Here is a 20,571-nt window from a genome sequence, read left to right as displayed (position 1 = left end):
TTAGGGAATTTACTTGTAGTTACGACGTTCAAATTTCTGAGTGTACATCTGCAAGTTCATTGAAATGAAACTTTACTGATAAAATAACCATCACCTTAGATAAGAATTTAGGTTTTGAAATTTTAGAGGTTCACTAACTCCGCCTTTACCTCAACTCTAAAGATACAAAAATATTTGAATTGTGAATGGTTAAACCAAAAAAATTACAATCGCTGTTTCGACCAAAAATTTTTTTTTTGGTTTCATAAAATTTAAATACAGAATGCAAAGATTATCTTTTTTATTTTTCAAATCAAATTCAAATAAAAATTAATTCAAACTACTCAAAGAACTACACAAAATAGATATTTCTTCTCACTCAACACTGCTTCGTATAAACTGTAAAGGAATAAGTAATACATTAATATAAAAATTCTACTTTTTTAATTTCCAAAACTAGTTTGTAATAAATAATTCTTGGACAAAGATATTCCGTATTCCACATTTGGGACTGGGATCCATTAGATAGATTCTATAATGGAAGCCAGGAACTAACTTCGTACAAAATTGTGCACATAGGACACCAAAGAGACTTCCTTTAAAACTTTGTGAGGATTATCGCAAATTATAGGGTACACGAAAGGAATTTCATATCATCAGATGTGGATGTGACTTAAAAGTGAGTACTAAGTTCGAGTTTAGCCGCTAAAACCAAAAATAAGTCAGTAAAAAAAGTAGAAAATTATACGCCTTTGATGCAAATTTTAATATAACTTGATGGCGAAATAACCCAAAGCAACTTTTTATAAAGTTATTCTTTAAAATGGATTAATTAAGAAGAGTAATCGTGAAGAAATTGCGATTTTAGCGGCTAAACTTGAACTTTATACCCACCTTATATGAGAGAACAATAAATCCATAGAATTTGCTTCACCATAATGTTACAATTGGGAGGCATTAAAAATAGAAACATAACATTCACATTTTAACACAAATAAAAATTTGCGTTAAAATGTGCTAGTATCCCAGGATGTCGGGAGAAGTACAATGACTAGATACAATGTGGACGTGAAATAATCAAAGATCTTTCATGTGAGCGCCCTGCCTCATGAATGGGAATAAAAATAAACGCAGTTCGAAAAGATGTTCATATATAAATATACAATTACCAATATATTAGAAGCAACAACATATAATAGTTTTTACAGTTGTTTTTAACCAAAAATGTATTATTTACCGCCCAAACACAAAAAAAAACATTTTCAGCGGCGGTTTATCCCCTCTCAGTAATGCTGGTTTCTGAGTGTACCAAAGCTTTAGGATGAAATATATCTGCCGGGATCAAGTAACCCCTAAATTTCCTTTTGTTTGTTCTCTTGTTGAATTGATATTATAATAAAGTTAGAAAATTATCTACAATATATAAATCGATCATATGTACTACACGTTCTCCAATCCATCGATCATTTTCAATATGAATAAAAGTTGCTATAAAAATATTTTTCATATTTTAATCCATAAGTGTTTGTTTTTATTTTTCGTTTGTCTCGTTTTTTTGGCGGGTACTTCTCCGGTTGGCTGATGGAAGCCGGCAATAATTCAATGTGAATAACGAATTAATTTTTGATCATTTTATGGATTTTTTTCGATAACAACTTATTACGAATTCATTTGTATGCATAACGGAATTGAACTTGTTGGCTTTGTTTTTTGTTTAATTATAAATAAATGATGTGTATATATAATATATGTATATAAGTGTGTATACGATTTGAATAGAAATGAGACAATGATAATGTGGTTTAGACTTGGAGAGAAACACACGAGTTTTTAATCAAACCCACATGAAATCGTCATAACTAATATGTTACCACATTTGAATTTAGAAAGAAATTCAAACGTTTTTTATGTTTTTATTTATTAATTTTTTCTTAATAAATATTCATTAGGTGACGAACAAACGTTTTTTTGTGTATGCAATGCTTTATTTTTCTATATGCATATTCAGCCAATGAACTACTTTTAAATAAAATAGATTATATATTTTTTTATTTCGTATAGCATATATATGTTGGTGCTGATGACTTTGTGTCATTGTTCTGATTTTTCTTAATTTGCTTATATCTCCTTTAACGTTTTTTTTACAAATTCTACAATTATGCAAATTAATTTTTTGCTTTAAATAAATGTATTTTGTGTAATTGTGTTTGTGAATGACATTAAAATTAAAACATATGGCGCACATTTGTTAGGTATTTTATTTAAAGACATTTTACTGATATATTTAGATCTCGGATTTATGTAATCTGCCTTTTGAACGCTTTTTTATGGCAATGTTCTAGTTTATCTTAATGTTATGAAAGAATTTTCAATTTTCAACGAAACAAATGCTTTTATTAAAAACGATAAAGATTACTTATTAAGGTAATCAATTATTCATTTTACGAAACAGAATTTACACTAAATTAAAAAGTGAAGAGCTAGCGCACCAAATACTTTGAGTTTTATCTTACTTCTTACGACTGGTCATGGATATCTATATTCTTATACATTAAAGTTGATTGCCTTAGATGTTGGGCAATTAAACGAAATTATTATTTTTTAATTGACAATAAAACTGCTCATACTTGCAAAAAAATAATTCTTTCCTCCCAAACGAAATTTTAGATAAACAAACATCGTTTACCATTTGCTTTTCGCTGTAAAGTAGTTTGGTTGGGTAATCGAGCCGCGGTTTGGTTGGGTAATCGTAAGCCAACACACTATTCACTGTGCTATGTAGCTGTTACATGGTTGATAAAGTTGACATTTTTGTACTTTTTGTTTTTGGTTTCCGATTTTAACTCTTTGGTTATATTAGTGGGGATATAGTGACACCACTTAACTAATTTATGACGTAAACTTTCCAATCTAAATGTCCGTGAAGTTAAAGCTAACTTTATCTTAGCGGAGACACAAACCGAGTCATGTTCAGTTTGTACAACAGCTCAGCTAAATAATGAACATAGCTCAATCACATACGTAGGAAAAATTAATATTAAATAAAATTATGATTTTTGAATACAAAAAATATTGTCAGCAGACGAAGGTAAAACAATATAATAGAAATAACATATGTATGAACACAAGTTAGATTTTAGTCCGATTTTAGTATTTGAGCCACTGCGTCAAAAATCGTCATGGGGGGAATATACCAAGCACTGGTGGAGACAGCTCTCCACGAGTAGAATACGAATCTGAAATCAGTTTATCCGATTGGTTAACGGGTTTTCAGAAAAAATGGGTCTTAGGCTGAAAATCACATTTAACACAGATTTTAGTATTTGAGCCACTGTGCCATGTAAAAAAGTAATTTTAAATGATGCATAGTAACCGGCAAGCGAAAACCGAATCATTATTAGAATTAGAGCATGGTCCCGTTAGTGAGAAATAAAAAAATACTCAATAGAGTGGAAGACTGCTTTATACTGAAAATTTCGCCGCCACTAAAGAGAACAATGTTCATTTTCTCATTCGTTATTTTAAATGCAGCACTCAACAGGCTGCTGTAATTGGAGCGATTTACAACGAATCTGCATTTGATCGTAATCTAATTTTAAATATTAGAGAATAGGGCTTCTCTTCTCCGCTTTGAGAAACAAGTTGAGAGCTGTACACTGAGACTGCTTTTATGTAAATAACGTCTCAACTGAACGTTTTTATGTAAATAACGTCTCTGCCAAAAGCCGTAAAAATGTTTGCTCCTTTGATTTCATAACTCCTTCATGGTCATTCTAAAACTGTGACTTTTGAAATCAAGTTGTTAAAAATTATACGTGCGAAAATGGTACTGCCTTCCTATTACGGTTTTTTTTTGGAAAGATTTTTATTTAAATTTGAAGGAATCAAGGAAAATGTCACTATCTGATTTTTCTAATTGGAGTAAACAAAACATGTTTATGTTGGAGTTGTTCGAAAAAGCAAATGAGTGTAAACTAATATTTGTTGGCAATTCCACCAATCAATCAATCAATCGTTCCAAACGAACGCCAAATGAAAAGAGCATACTCCTGATTTAAATACGCAGTTAGTTTTGATTTCTATATGTTTTTCTTATAAAATTTGTATGTATATTTAAGAAAACGTAGAGCAATTGCGATCTTTATTTGAATATCCCTATGATTATTTTTTTGATACTAGTTAGGTCTATATACAAAAGTTTGTAAAATGTTATTCAGCTATAAAATTGTCGCAGAGATGTGCGCGCGTTTATGATAAGGCTCACGCTAGTGATTGAATGTCGGGAATTCAACTAAGAGAACAAAAGTAAATTATTTATCAAATCATTATCGTGCGACGTACATACACATAATTGTTTATCTACCTCGTTTTATACATACTCGACTATTTTTATACAGTGCACTCGCGGTAACAAGAACACCGCTAACTACTCCGTAATGCTGAAAAACATGAAATTTTGCGTTATATGCAGATTCATAATGCCAAATATAATTTCAAATACACTTACGAAACTTTTGAGTGATCTAGTTTGGCTTTTTCGTGAATTTTAATTATTAATTTTCTTCGTGCAATTAAAATAAGTTTTTAATATTAGGCGGGCTTGGGCATTAGAGGGTTAATTAGTTCACGTTACCGTGAGTGCATTGTATTTCTAACTTTAACTTACAAATAGTGAACTAACAACAGAAGTCAAACAATTTCAAATAACCTGCTCTCTTAAATACATAGCAAGAATGAAAAACAGTACTCACAATAGTGTATATTCCCCCATTCCGATTTTTGGCACAGTGACCCAAATACTAAAATCTGATTAAAATCTGACTTTCAGCTTAAGACCCAATTTTCTGAAAAACTGTTAACCAATCGGATAAACTGATTTCTGACTCGTATTCTAATCGTGGAGAGCTGACTCCACCAATGCTTGGTATATTCCCCCCATGCCGATTTTTGGCACAGTGGCCCAAGACTAAAAACTGGCTTTCAGCTTAAGACCCAATTTTCTGAAAAACTGTTAACCAATCGGATAAACCGATTTCTGATTCGTATTCTACTCGTGGAGTGCTGTCTCCACCAGTGCTTGGTATATTCCCCCCATGCCCATAAGACTTTCAGTTTTATAACGGAATTTTTGGCCAAATATGTGAGATATTCAGTAAATCTTTAAATTTGTTCAGTACCTCATACATATTCCTATTATATTGTTTTACCTTCGTCTGCTGACAATAGTTTTTGTATTAAAAAATCATAATTTTATTTAATATTCATTTTTCCTACGTACGTGACTGAGCTATGTTCATTATTTAGCTGAGCTGTTATACCAACTGAACATAGCTCAGTTTGTATCTCCGCTAAGATAAAGTTATTTTAACTTCACGGAAATCCAATCTAAAGGTAAGTACTATGTTCGCTTTTCGCCTTGAAATTTTCGTGGTTACTTTATGAAAACAGTTCAATATACTGCATATAAATTAAATCAATTGATGCGCAGTTTCTTGTTCCTTTAGATTTCGACAAGACTTTACAGGAATAAGTTCAATTTCATATATAATCTTGATTATTTAAGGAAAAGTAATGGAGAAAATAAAATGGGTTTCAACTCGAAAATCGAACATAGTACGCATGATAATCTGGAATGGAAATTAAAACTTTGGGGTTGGAACCATTAAGCAAGGCAAGTGACAGTGATGCCAACTTCCGAAGGGCAAAAGGTACCAAAAATATATTATAAATTCCAGTTCCCATCAGAAAAACTATTTCAGCCAAATTCAATGTACTACTAAAAAGAAAACAAAACTTCCAAAGATGTGTTTTGGGTATTGATTTGAAGCATTTTTAAATTTTACGGCTTTTAAATTTTACTTTCATTCGATTTATTATGATCAGCAATGACTTTCAAATTTCAAAATATGTTTTTCGGAGGAGAAAATAAATTTGTCCACAATAAATTTGGAAATAGTAATATTTGGAGGGAGTCTATTTCTTATTTCAATTATGCGCGCTTTTGTGAATTTAATACAAACGTATTGAATGACATATTTATCAAGGTCAGGAATTCTGCACTCGTCGCTAGACATTTCGAAAGACTACCCTAAATAACAATATTGATTAACAAACGAACCAACACCACCTTAATAACAATCAAATTCTATACTTGGCAATATAGTTGCGTTTCTTAACTTTTGACCAGAGATGGTCCGAGTAGCAATATTTTCGGTTTTATGCTGGCTGGCGAAAAGTTGTAAACGTCGAAAATGCAATATACTTGTATAAAACGTAGTAAATGTCAAAAATACTTACAGGGTCCTTATATTTGTTTTTAAAAACTGTTTTTATATCCTATGACATAAAAACGTCATATTAAAGTATTTTAGATTTTTTTATAATACATAATAATATTTTTAAATTTTTAGTCAAAAGCAAATTGCATAATTTGCAGGCATATGAAAAATGTTTGAATACAAAGCGTTTTCAAATTGCTGTGACCAAAAACTGTAAAATAACTAATTAAGTACTTGCAACTGACAAAACTGAGGAAAATCCTGCCACAGAGTTATATTTCATTTTCTACTCTACCTTAGCTTGTCGGCATGGCTGTCGTTGATTTATGAAAAAAGTCAATAGGCAGCAGTAGCAGGCGTGTCGATAAGTTACGTTCTTTTAAATCGGAATAACCTACAACAAAATTTCTAAATAAATTAGGTGGCAGCCCGATGTATCAGGCTCACTTAGACTATTCAGCCCATTGTGATACCACATTGGTGAACTTCTCTCTTATCACTGGGTGCTGCCCGATTCCATGTTAAGCTCAATGACAAGGGATCTCCTGTTTATAGCCGAGTCCGAACGGCGTTCCACATTGCAGTGAAACCACTTAGAGAAATTTTGAAACCCTCAGAAATGTCACCAGTATTATTGAGGTGGGATAATCCACCGCTGAAAAACTGTTTAGTGTTCGGTCGAAGCAGGAATCGAACCCACGACCTTGTGTATGCAAGGCGGGCATGCTAACCATTGCACCACGGTGGCTCCCTTGACGTGTAGTAAAATACGTGGTAAATGTGTATCAAATACCATACAGTAGTTTACGCACCCTAAAAAAAAATCGCTTCTCTAACATATGTTCCAAACATATTTTGCAGGAAGCACATATATTATTGGAAACTGCCGAAACATTAATATATTTGTTTTATGTGAACATATTATATGTTTGGAAACATTTTGAGCCCAAAAATATTATATGCTTGGAAGAATTTTCCCCAAAGAAGATTGTGCTCATTCTCTCACATAATTTTCACTTCCACGAAATTTTATGTGCGTGAAGATAAATTCCGAATTTAATTAGTACAGACACAAACCATTTTTTTGCAGAGCTCTGTTAATTAGTTAACAGAGCTTCATAAAGGAGCTAACAGAGCACTGTAAAGAGTTAACAGAGATATTTTCTGTCCTAACCAATGACAGATTTATTTTTTGATCACCAGGAAAAATATTAAATGGTCTTCCTGACCAATTTACTTTATCTAAAACTAAACCACCCACTTGTGGCATTGTCACTCACAGCTACATCCACACATATGTCTAAAAATTTTGCAGAAAATTGAGTTTTTAGGCAAAATTTTTTGGGAGGATGGGACTCCAGTGGCCATTGTGTCCAAATGGACAATTGTCCCACTATGACCCATACACCATATGAAAGAGCATGAAGAGCTCTATCGATATTTGATAGAATTTTTTAGATCCGCCGGTCAGTTTTGGAGAAAAATCAATTTCTTTGTAAAATTCTGGACAGGATGCCTCCAATGACCATTGTGGCCAAACGGACAATTGTCCCACTATGACCCATACACCATATGAAAGAGCATGAAGAGCTCTATCGATATTTAATAGAAATTTTTAGATCCGCCGGTCAGTTTTGGAGAAAAATAAAATTCTTTATAAAATTCTGGACAGGATGCCTCCAGTGGCCATTGTGGCCAAATGGACAATTGTCCCACTATGACCCATACACCATATGAAAGAGCATGAAGAGCTCTATCGGTGTTGGATAGAAATTTTTAGATCCGCCGGTCAGTTTTGGAGAAAAATAAAATTCTTTATAAAATTCTGGACAGGATGCCTCCAGTGGCCTTTGTGGCCAAATGGACAATTGTCCCACTATGACCCATACACCATATGAAAGAGCTTGAAGAGCTCTATCGATATTGGATAACATTTTTTAGGTGTATGGGTCATAGTGGGACAATTGTCCATTTGGACACAATGGCCACTGGAGTCCCATCCTCCCAAAAAATTTTGCCTAAAAACTCAATTTTCTGCAAAATTTTTAGACATATGTGTGGATGTAGCTGTGAGTGACAATGCCACAAGTGGGTGGTTTAGTTTTAGATAAAGTAAATTGGTCAGGAAGACCATTTAGTATTTTTCCTGGTGATCAAAAAATAAATCTGTCATTGGTTAGGACAGAAAATACCTCTGTTAACTCTTTACAGTGCTCTGTTAGCTCCTTTATGAAGCTCTGTTAACTAATTAACAGAGCTCTGCAAAAAAAATGGTTTGTGTCTGTACTAATTAAATTCGGAATTTATCTTCACGCACATGAAATTTTTTAGTTCTTTGCACCTTTTGCTGTAATACAAATAATGTTGAAGAAATTATTCAATTTTATAAATTTTACTTTTCGCCTGGACGGAGAATCGAACCGGAGGACCATACAGTTTGTAAGCCAACACACTATTCACTGGGCTATGTAGCTGTTATACACACAAACATTTTTTTTCTGATTCAATCACGGAATTAATTGATCCAATTAATTTTTTAATTGAAATGTCTTCAATCACAGAAATGATAGCATCAATTAAAAAATTAATTGTCAGTCAATTAAAAATTAATTGATCCAATTAAAACATTAATCAATTAAATTTTTAATTGAATATTTTTCAAAACTCAATTAAGATTTTAATTGCAAAAATTTTCTTGAAATTTTTTTTCTGTGTAGTCACCAGTGGACAATTATCGTTATAAGTTACATTTATATAGCATAGTTTGCAGCGCCCACGAGCCCATGCAAACATAACATTATTTAACAAAAACATACATTTGTTGGCAACGTGGATCAGTGGTTACCATATCTGCCTTACATTCAAAAGGTCGTGGGTTCAATCCCTCCTCCGACCGAACACAATTTTTTTTTTTTAATTTACACATTTATATTTATATTTATACTATATTAAATTTTTGTAATGAAACTTGGGCTGAGCTTTTGGATAAAATATTATTTTTATTGCAAAAATAACAATTTTGTAACAAAAAACTGTTTTTGGTATAAAAGTTTGAAATTTTGGAAGGAATTCAAAAACTCTAACAAAAGAGTTTTATATTTTTATGAAGGTCCCTTTGTAATTTTTGTATATTTTCCATCGTTTTTCTTAATGGTAATTTCCTTTGCCTGAATATTTTGACTTACTCCTCGTATGTTCCGATTTCTTTTAACGAACCAAGAAAAAAATTGTGCCCATAATGCCAAAATGATAAACAAAACACATGTCCACACATACATAAAATGCTGCTCTCAAGGCAAAAACACGTGCTGTTTTTTTTTTTCTTCAAATGCCTATTCTCTTGGTTCTGAATGTCTATTCTCTTTACTCCGAATACTCAGGCTAATATTCAAATTAAATAATATTTAGACTTAAGCATATCATAATATTTAGACTTAAGCATATTTTTGGCCTTATCATAAAACAGTTTTCCGAAACAACATACAAGCGGTTTCACAGAAATTGCTCTCTTTTCATTCTCTCGCTGTGTTATGTTGATATCTTTCGTCAACCCTCCCGGTTTCCATCTCGGTATCTTTCTCTATACTCTCTCCGTCGCTCTCTGAATAAAATATATCAACATATATATGTTTACTCGAAATTTGTAAATTTATATATGTTTACATTAACACATTATTTTTATGAAACATTCAATGCCCAAATATAATATATTCTAACATATTAACTAGAGGTGTGCGCGTGACACGAAATTCTCGTGACACGCGTGATTCACACGTGAATGACTAATGAAATGTTACCTTTTTCTTGACACATATAGTTTATTACTCGACAACAAAATATGAAATAGAGAAACCAAAATCATTTTTCTTTCGTTTGAAATACGAAAGAAAGCCTTCGTTCGATATACATGAACAGGGCAATGGTTCTAAACGAATATAATAAGGCATGGTTGGAATTACCTTATAATATTGAACTAATTCTTTAATTACAGATTTCAGGAAAATAATCGGCTTCGGCTGATTATTGCTTTGTTGCCGAACACCGGATTAGGCTTTGGTCAAAAACCCCACTTTGGTCGAGCTCTACTCTAGTAATCCACATCACATACGAGTACTACAATCTAACAAATCTAAATATACATATACATATGTGTATATTGTTTTAATACTAAGTATTCATTCATTGCCATCCACTGGGTATTCCACGTATTTATTCAATATGTATTAAGTATTTTTAAAAATGACGTAATGCTGAAGGATATAATAGGACCATTACTAAACGAACAGAAAGAAACTATGCTGTGCAAATGTTGAAATTCTTCTGGCATCGAATGCATTAAAAACAAAATAAAACACAAACCGTCAATAACAAACAAATAAACTATTTTAGCCTTATTTATTGGGAAACGGACCCACTTTCGTACACTAAACCAAATGTGCAGATACATATAACGCAACCACATACACTGCAAAAATAGTGAAACCACCAGGAAGAAATTTTTTGGTTACGTTTAGAAAAAGTAAATAGTTTTCGACAAATTCAAGACATTTATTAGAAATAATTAATTTTTTTCACTTGTTAAAGAGAATTTTGTAGTTTGAATGAAGCAATTGGAGTTCAAAATTGCAAGAATGTCTTTAGTGTCATACGAAGTTCAAGATAATATGTGGTAAAATTTACAAATTTAATGAAATAATAACAATTTTGTGAGAAGCACAAATTTAGTAAATCTTTATGCTTTATTTGTGTATAATTTTTTTTTTATTTTTTTTTTTAGTTCATTTAACTAACAATAGCAAAAAATTATTAGAGTAAAGGAAACTTTCTCTTGACATAATAATTCCACGAACTATCATAAAATAAAGTTAAATTGGCTTAGAGAGTCTCTGAAACACTCACAAATGTCATATTTTTGTGGTCAATTGAATGAAAAATTAATAAAACTTTTATAAATTGGTTTTCGATGTTTGAATAGATACGAGTACTTGTAAATAAAAAAAAAATTAAACGATATGATTTGTCAGTGTATCGAAGCCATTTATTCTAAGAGATAACAAGAAATGTAAGAATAAAACAAGATCTAATGAAAATTTTAATTATTTTCGCCTTTATTTCTAAACTTGTGTATATGGTTCTACTACAACAAAGGCGAAAAACAAACCGAATTGTCAAAGTGCCATAAATTTTAAGTTAAAAACCAAACACAAAACGCATAAAGTTGGCTGCCACAATTTGTTTTGCCTGCTTTTGGCGCTTGTAATTGACGAGTTGGCCCATGGGGCAATATCAAAAGAAATTTGGCAACTATTCTTGGTTTGTTTGGCAATGCCCATGTCGTAGAATCCCATGACAAATGAGGCGTCCAAAATTTCGCCAGAAAATGCATGAAAACTCAGTTTTCCAAAGAAATTCACGTGTGTGCCATAAATAAAAGCCATCATAACGAAACGGAAGTGTAAACGAAAAGTTCACCGACAACAAGACCGACATGTACTATATCTAAATTATTTGCTACCTTTTCTAATGGTTCATGTGATGATTAAATTCCAATACATATAGTGTTTATGTTTTAGTCACAACCAAATTCGTAATGATGGCATTTTGGCTGTTTTGGCGGCTATTAAGCCATTCAAAGCGAAATACCGCAGAATCTTTGCTGAATAAACACAAAAAAAATTTCTGATTCAATCACGAAATTAATTGATCCAATTCATTTTTTAATTGAAATGTCTTCAATTACGAAAATGATAGTATCAATCACAGTATTAATTGGACTTAAAAAAGTACTTGATTAAAAATTTAATTGATTCCATTAATTTGTTTAATTGTCACGTAATGCGCATATGGATATTCTGTAATTAAGAATAATTAAACATTATTATCGTGCAATGTAATAAATGCTAAACAAAAAAACTTTCGATAAAATTGATTCCAAAGTAAAAGAGAAAAGAAATGAGAAACTTTTATTATCATTGTGTGACATTGATTTTCACATTTAGAGAAATAAAACGTGTTTCCAACAGTGACTAAAACCACCATTGTAATTACAATGATGGGAAAATACAAATACATCTTATATAAATTAAACTGAATTGGAAATAAAAATAGAATTATTACTAATTAATTTAATCAAGTTAGCTGTTCATATGTGAAAAACTGGTAACGATTTAAAGCTAGTTAATGCACAATTAAATCAAAATATTTAATAAAAATACTGAAGCACAAACCTTAATAACAGCAGAGTGAACTTTATTCTATAGCTCAACAGATAAAAAAAATAGTATATACAAAAGAATTTGAAAATTTATTTGTAGAACTCCACCAGATTTTAATTTCATATTCTCTTCTTCATTTTATTATCCATAAATGTTTCTGAATGTAGAGTTTTCTTCAGTAGAATTGTTATTCCACTTATTTGAATTTTAAGAGTCGCCGCCAATAAAATGCCATATGGTCAATGACACAAAGAATGAGTCATAATTGTTTTCAATTTTTTTTTCGGTGAAATCTTAAGCAAGTCACCACGATATCACCAATTATATCGGTTAACAGTGCTTCGATATTCTTCTACTGGGCCACAGTAATTTTGGGAATGATAAATACACTCAGCAACGAAAAATATGTGCCAAAGGCATCATTAAATTTTTACTTAAATAGGTTTCTCAGAAATAGTTTAAAATTACACAGATTTACTTACACATGTTACAATGTGTTCTCATACCAGTCGGTTCAATTTGATAAAAAAAATAATGATTTTTATTCCTAAACGGTAGTTAAAATGCAAATGGTAAAATTTTCTACGTTTAAGTAAAATTATTGACTTTCCAAGGAGTACTATTTCCACTAATTTTCTTAAAATTATGGTGATTTCGTTTGGGAAAAAAAGTGTTGCATACAAATGGTACAACATTTTATGGTGTTACCACAGTGTTGCTGTTACAAAAGTGTAGCATACAAATGGTACAACCAAAGATAATTGAGTATAACAAGATTAAGCATTGTGCTCTTATAAAGAGAAAACAAATGTCAAGGTGTAGAGGGCTATGAGAAAATTTTTTTTTTTTATTTGTCAATTTTTTCCAAGGCAGCTCTGCCGAGGAATAAATTAAAACAGCAATATTCACATAAAACCATAATAAATATTCGCTCTAACATACACATACGTTTTATTTTAATTTTCTATAATCGTTTTGGTATTGTTTTTGTGGGATTTAATTCAGAAATTTATGAAAAACACAAATATTATGATATTTTCCGAAGCAAACGGCAGTACATTTGATAGACACGTCGACGCAAACTTTATGATATTTTGTTGGCAGTCCTCTGGTGCTTCAGTTTTGCAATGGCAAGACTGCGTCTTCTTCTAATTTGTCTATGGTATAACGTACAACATTTTATGGTGTTACCACAGTGTTGCCGAAACCCCTTGCAATGACAACACCGTTTGCGTGTGAAAACGAACAAAAAAGGTGCAACACTGATATAAAATCAAAACAAAAGAAATTTGGCGGAAATATTTCGATTATTACTAACAACTATTATTGGAATCTCGACTAACACGCAAATTATTATTCAACCGTCGAACTGAACGGACGTGTCTTCTAATAGCGGAGTATTTCATCGTAATAAGTACTTATTACGAATTTCACGTGTGGTGGAAATAATAAACCACCATGCAGCGAAATTCAAAGTCATCCACTGGGTTGCTAACTTCAGGGCCCAGTGGACGGGTAACGACTGAAGTTATAAATTTGGGCAGCGACCAAGAGTCAGGCCCAATTAGTCGACCTGTAGACGGGTCGACTGGCGGTGACACTTTGGCAAGTCGAACCTTTTCTAAGGTGAGAGAAGTTCACCAATGTGGTATCACAATGGACTGAATAGTCTAAGTGAGCCTGATACATCGGGCTGCCACATAACCTAACCTAACCTAACCTAAGGTGACGACATCAAAAGGAGGCAATCCCTCTCGAAAGAGATTCAAGGAACGAAGAAATGCTTTGTTTATCCTAAAGAAATTAGGATCAGTCGACCCAAGCACGTTGTCGGCTAAGCAAAGCGATTCCTTAAAATGGGCTCAAGGAATTCTTGAAGCTGGAAAAAGGGAACGATCACCGGATGAGCTACCATCCTCTAAACGGGATCAAAGATCGTTTGCCTCGGTTGCAAAAGACAGCCTTGTGATGGCTATTATTAATAAAGGAGCATTGGATGGTATGATTCCAAGGCAAAAATGGGGGGAAATTGAGAACGCGATGTCTGGTGTCTACTCAGAGGTGCGAAAAAAGTTTCCCGGACCAAGTCCTCGACGGCAAGATGCTGGATGGTATCAAGGACGATATAAGTTAATAGCTTTTGCAGACCAGAGGTCTATGGATTGCTTTAAAGCTGCATTGATGCTAATTGGTGAAGTTTGGCAAGGAGCCGCTTTGGAGTTAGTCGATAAAAAAGACATACCGGCTAAACCTAGAGCACATGCATGGATACCGGCAAACCCTCCTGATCCTGAGTCAATACTAGAGAGACTAAAAGAATGTAACCCAGATCTTCCAACCGCCGATTGGAAGGTTGGTCGTTTGGATGAGGTGGATGGACCAAGACGACATGCGGTGTTTATATTAAACATAGAATCGCTGCCACATCTAGCCCAGACCCAAGGACGCGTAAGTTATGGCTTTCATGATATCCATATGAAGGTATACAAAAGCGATCAGCCAAAGGATACCGAAACGGACAAGCCTCCGCTAGAGTCAGCAGTGAAAAAATCTCCTAGCGAAGCCGAAGGAGACATAAAACCTGCAGACTATGGCGAAAATCATATGCGGGAAGTTTCTACAGGCTCAAGCCTCACCAAAGCTGAACCGCGGATTGTTGCGAGAGTCACCGAGATCTGTGAAGAGGAAGCCCTTGATGACTCAATTGAAGCGGCTGATGTGACGGTGGTTGAAAATTTGGATGGTTCTACGGTTCCTCCAGATAAATCTTCACCATTGTAAGGCCGCTTGTGCTGCCTTAAAAGTTATCCTGATGAAAGGAGACATAGATATAGTTCTTATTCAAGAACCATACATATATAAGAACAAGATCTGTGAATTAAGCACTCCGGGTTTCAAACTTTTGCATAATACCGGTAACGATATAAATCGAGCATGTATAATTGCTAAAAACGAACTAAACTTGTTTCTGCTTCCTTCATTGAGCAATGCAGACACTGTCGTAGCCAGTCTAGAGATATCCACATGCAAATATTGGGCATCTTCGGTCTACATGGGACATGATAGGGATATGCCACCCTGTGCCGTTAAGACCTTAGTTGAGGAGTCACAAAGACAAAACTCATTATGGGATGCGATGCAAATGCACATCATAGTATTTGTAGTCTGGTGGCCGGCACTTCAGAAACCGACTTGTTTAGATAAAGTTCAGCGTATGGCGAGCTTATGTATCTCAGGCGCATTTAGTAAGACAGGAACAGACTCCCTTAATGTCATGCTACATCTATTTCCTTTAGACATTTTGGCCAAACAGTCAGCTGCAACAACGGCTGTGCGGTTGCGCGAGCTATCGCTGTGGTCGGAAAAAATGTACGGTCATAGTTCGGTCCTCAAAGTAATGCCAGATGTGCCTAACGTAGTGGATTACACCCTGGCAAACCACTTTTCGACAAAAAGTTTGAAACTCTAATTCCCAACAGTGAGGCGTGGTGTACACAGACCCCGGGGAATAAAAGATATATAGATTTCTATACTGATGGCTCCAAATTGAATGGACAAGTGGGGTTCGGAGTATATTCTAAAGATCTGGAAATTCGAATAGCGAAAAGATTACCTAATCACTGTAGTGTTTTTCAGGCTGAAATATTGGCAATAAGAGAGGTGGTGAATTGGCTGAGAAGTAATGTTCCAACAAATATTGGCATTAATATATACTCAGACAGTCAACCTGCAATAAAATCCTTGGACTCTGTGTTCCTTAACTCAAAAACGGCCATAGACTGCCGCAAATCTCTCAACGAGATGGCTGAGCAGTACAATATTCACCTAATATGGGTGCCTGGTCATAGGAACATACCGGGGAACTGTGAAGCAGATGTGTTAGCAAGGCTAGGAACTACCTTACATATTCCAGGGGAACTAGAATCTGTTGGTATGCCTCTGGCCACCTGCAAGCTCTTACTGCGTGAGAAGGCTGTTATGATGGCCAATATTCGATGGGAAAATTGCAAGGGTTGTAACGACACCAAGCAAATATGGCCCCATTCAAACTTAAACCGCACACTAGATATGCTAGTGTTCTCAAGGCGTCAGATAGCACTCCTAATATCTGCTATAACGGGTCGCTGCCTGATAGGTGAATTTGCAAAAACTATAGGTGCGAAGTATAATGACTATTGTATAAGCTGTCACGACGTGGAGGAAAAGGAATCAATTAAACACCTCTTGTGTGAGTGTCCTGCTTTTTGTGTAAGGCGTAAGCGAATTTTAGGAGCATATAGCTTTAGATTACTGGCTGACCTGGAAAACGTTAACTTAAGCAGTTTGTTAATGTTTTTGGAGCAATCTGGTTGGTTCCACAAAAGTAAATAATAGAGAAGGTTCAGTGGTTAAGACTAGAAGTGCCCATATGTAATAGGTACTTTTAGTTAAATGTGGTATCACAATGGACTGAATAGTCTAAGTGAGCCTGCAATTTAATCGGGCTGCCACTTTAACCACCTAACCTAACCTAACACGCAATTTTTTCTTGATCTAAGGAAAATTGTTAAAACTTTTGATTTTATATATTTTTAATGATCTTACTTCTACTTCAGAGAACAAATCAATTACATCCTCAACAAAGTTTTTAACTCGCCGTTGGTCATTTCGTCCAAGCAATGATGTTGTAACTTCTTCATCGTCGTCAGAAGAACTACTCTCCAATAGCGCATCTACAATGGTGTTGGCCAAAAAAAAAAACGCATTTCCTTTTTGCATTTTGCTATTATATTAAAAATATTTAATATCGAATTTTGTTGTCGCGGCACTAAACAATTGATATGCTTCTTCTTGGTATATTAATCAGCTGTGTTGAAGAAATTGTAAAGCAACCACAATACACGCACTTTCTTTTGTATTTGCAACAACGCTATTATTTAGGTCGAAGAATAAAAGCGTCTTCAACATTGAAAGTGCACCGTAGACTTGCTACGGTGTAAAATGGGTTGCACTTTTGCTCTTGCGATGGGTAATACCTCGTCAATCGAACGTGCACAGTTTGGGTAGGCTGCACTGAATTTTCCAATCGAACAAAAATTTTTGATTTATGGGGGTAAGGTGTAAAATATGCAACATATTTTTTACCAATCGAAATCACCATTAGGTTAGGTGGCAGCCCGATGTATCAGGCTCACTTAAACTATTCAGTCCATTGTGATACCACAGTGGTGAACTTCTCTCTTATCACTGACTGCTGCCCGATTCCATGTTAAGCTCAATGACCAGGGACCTCCTTTTTATAGCCGAGTCCGAACGGCGTTCCACATTGCAGCGAAACCACTTAGAGAAGCTTTGAAACACTCTGAAATGTCACCAGCATTACTGAGGGGATAATCCACCGCTGTTTTGCTTGTAATAGTTTCATTGTCCTTAGTTCAAAATAAATGCTTTTTAAAAATATCCCAATAAACACAAAAGTTTGAATAATGCTAAATTTCAACAATTTTTCAAACATTTTTTCAAAGGATTAGGGTAATATTCAAGTTGAGAAATTGTTGAGAAAATCGCGTTCTCAACAAAAAACAGACATTACCCTCAACAGTGAAATTCAACACATTAGCAAGAATATTTCAAGTGTTATCCTCAAATTGAAATGCATCGCTACTCAATAATTTGTCAAACAATTTTCGATGCGAGTCAAATTCAAAATTAACATCGTTGCAAATACTTTTCAACCTAAATTTGTATGAATAATATCCCCACTTCAAATTGATAGTCAAAGCCAAAATTCTATGGATTTTGTATAATTTAGTCATTTTCATCAAAATAAAATATATAATGTCCGTGAAAATAAAGTTAACTTTAAAATTTATGATAACATTGTCTTAACGTTAACAGAGCGTTAACAGAGCTCTGCTAAGTGCTTAACAGAGAAAAATAAAGTTAACTTTAAAAAGAACAAATAGTTAAAATAAAAAAACGATCATTGTGCCAAAACTATAGAGGGGGCAGTATACACCCATATACCAAATTGTAGGGCACGATGAGTAGAATCTAAATCCGAAATAATTTCATAAAGTTCATTGCCAGAATTCGAGATATTTTCACTTTAAGTTGCGATTGAGTTAAAGTTAAAAACAAATGTGACCACTGTGCCAAAACTATAGAGGGGGCAGTATACACCCATATACCAAATTGTAGGGCACGATGAGTAGAATCTAAATCCGAAATAATTTCATAAAGTTCATTGCCAGAATTCGAGATATTTTCACTTTAAGTTGCGATTGAGTTAAAGTTAAAAACAAATGTGACCACTGCCCCCTCTATAGTTTTGGCACAGTGGTCACATTTGTTTTTAACTTTAACTCAATCGCAACTTAAAGTGAAATATCTCGAATTCTGGCAATGAACTTTATGAAATTATTTCGGATTTAGATTCTACTCATCGTGCCCTACAATTTGGTATATGGGTGTATACTGCCCCCTCTATAGTTTTGGTTGAAATTTATGTTGAAAATTATATTTACCCTCAAACTGAAAAGTTGTTGCATTTGAAAAACGCTCAACCTGTGTTTATTGGGATGTTTAAGCGTCTATAAAATCATCGGGCCTTTAAATTCATTTTCGACATCGAAATAATTTATTTTATTTTAGGTTTTTAAGAAATGTTGATCTGAGAATTTTATTATTCAATTTTTTGTTATTTATGTCAATTCATGATAAAAATTTTATATTTGTAATAAAACATTTTTTGTTAAATATATTATATCAGAATTATAGTCTGTCGAACTGGAGCAATCCGTCTTCAAGAGCTATTGCAAACTTTTTTAACTGAGGTCTCATGGGATCCATCATCAATTATTCTTTGCGGTCGCACTACAAGCCTTAAACATTTTCATAATTATCATATCATCATACACTTGGATCCAAAGATTTTGACCTTCCTTATTAGCTTTTGTTTTTTAATGGGCTTTCAAGGTGACTTTAAAATGCGAATAAAGCAAGAATTGAATTATTCCATTATTTCCATCCAACGTTTCGCTGGGATTATTTCCAGCCTCATCACCCAGCAAAAACTATCATTACCCGGTAATCTTGTAGGTAAGCCTATTTAAAAATTAATAACCACTTATTAATTGGCATCGCTTCGGATTACATTTACATACGCATGTCCTAGAAGGAAAGTACTTCTCCCCAGGCATACTTTCGGCCATAAAATAAGTAGTGCATTTAAAGCATATAATCACCTAATATGTGATGACTTATTCGTAGATACACCAAAGCCTGCAAAATAGCCACTTATTGTCTCAGGCAACCAAATCTCGAAAATATTGATTTCTATCGCCGATTACAATGGATCAAAATATGGCGAGTGATGCTGTAATAGAAGAACTACTTGAATAGAAACGAATATTGTATAAATAAACAAAATATCTAATAAATAATCTAAATAAGATGCAAATTAATTTCACACTTAAAATAGAAATAAATGTAGGTTGTTTTAGGAGTTGGATTCGTGAATTACGTTATAATATATCCAATAGCCAATTCACATAAGGTTCAAAATCTACTAAAAGTGGATTTTAAGTCTCTTTTTTATAAGGCAAATGGCATTTGAAATTTAGTTTAAGCGCATCTTGGAAGTGTAATGTGAATGAGGTATAAGAAAGCATTTATATAAAACATAATATGACAATGTCCTTAAACACAATCATTATGAAATATTTGTGATAAAAAATTCTTAACGGAACAATTTTCAGAATTACCGTTACATTACATATTCTTTTTGATTTTTTATGTAAGTGCTCGATTATGTGAATAATTATACCTAAAGGTACCATCATTTATTATAGGGCACGATGAGTAGAATCTAAATCCGAAATAATTTCATAAAGTTCATTGCCAGAATTCGAGATATTTCACTTTAAGTTGCGATTGAGTTAAAGTTAAAAACAAATGTGACCACTGTGCCAAAACTATAGAGGGGGCAGTGGTCACATTTGTTTTTAACTTTAACTCAATCGCAACTTAAAGTGAAAATATCTCGAATTCTGGCAATGAACTTTATGAAATTATTTCGGATTTAGATTCTACTCATCGTGCCCTACAATTTGGTATAT

At 33.5% G+C, this 20,571-nt stretch overlaps 1 protein-coding gene and 1 long non-coding RNA gene across 5 annotated transcripts in view; one reads left to right on the top strand and one right to left on the bottom strand.

Annotated features, from left to right (window-relative positions):
* Nucleotides 1-20,571, top strand: part of Smr (nuclear receptor corepressor smrter) — a 240,298-nt gene that overhangs the window by 38,145 nt on the left and 181,582 nt on the right. The gene's annotated exons all lie outside the window — the stretch shown is intronic.
* On the bottom strand, nucleotides 19,069-19,823 carry LOC142230478 (uncharacterized). Its single transcript, XR_012720701.1, has 2 exons — nucleotides 19,618-19,823; nucleotides 19,069-19,558 (listed from the first exon to the last, which is right to left on the bottom strand). It is a non-coding gene; the product is annotated as an uncharacterized LOC142230478 (long non-coding RNA).

Source organism: Haematobia irritans, chromosome 3, assembly GCF_050003625.1.
Source record: "Haematobia irritans isolate KBUSLIRL chromosome 3, ASM5000362v1, whole genome shotgun sequence".
Lineage (NCBI taxonomy): Eukaryota > Metazoa > Arthropoda > Insecta > Diptera > Muscidae > Haematobia > Haematobia irritans.
The sequence above is the reverse complement of the archived record's forward strand: the minus strand, read 5'-3'. Positions and strand labels throughout refer to the sequence as shown.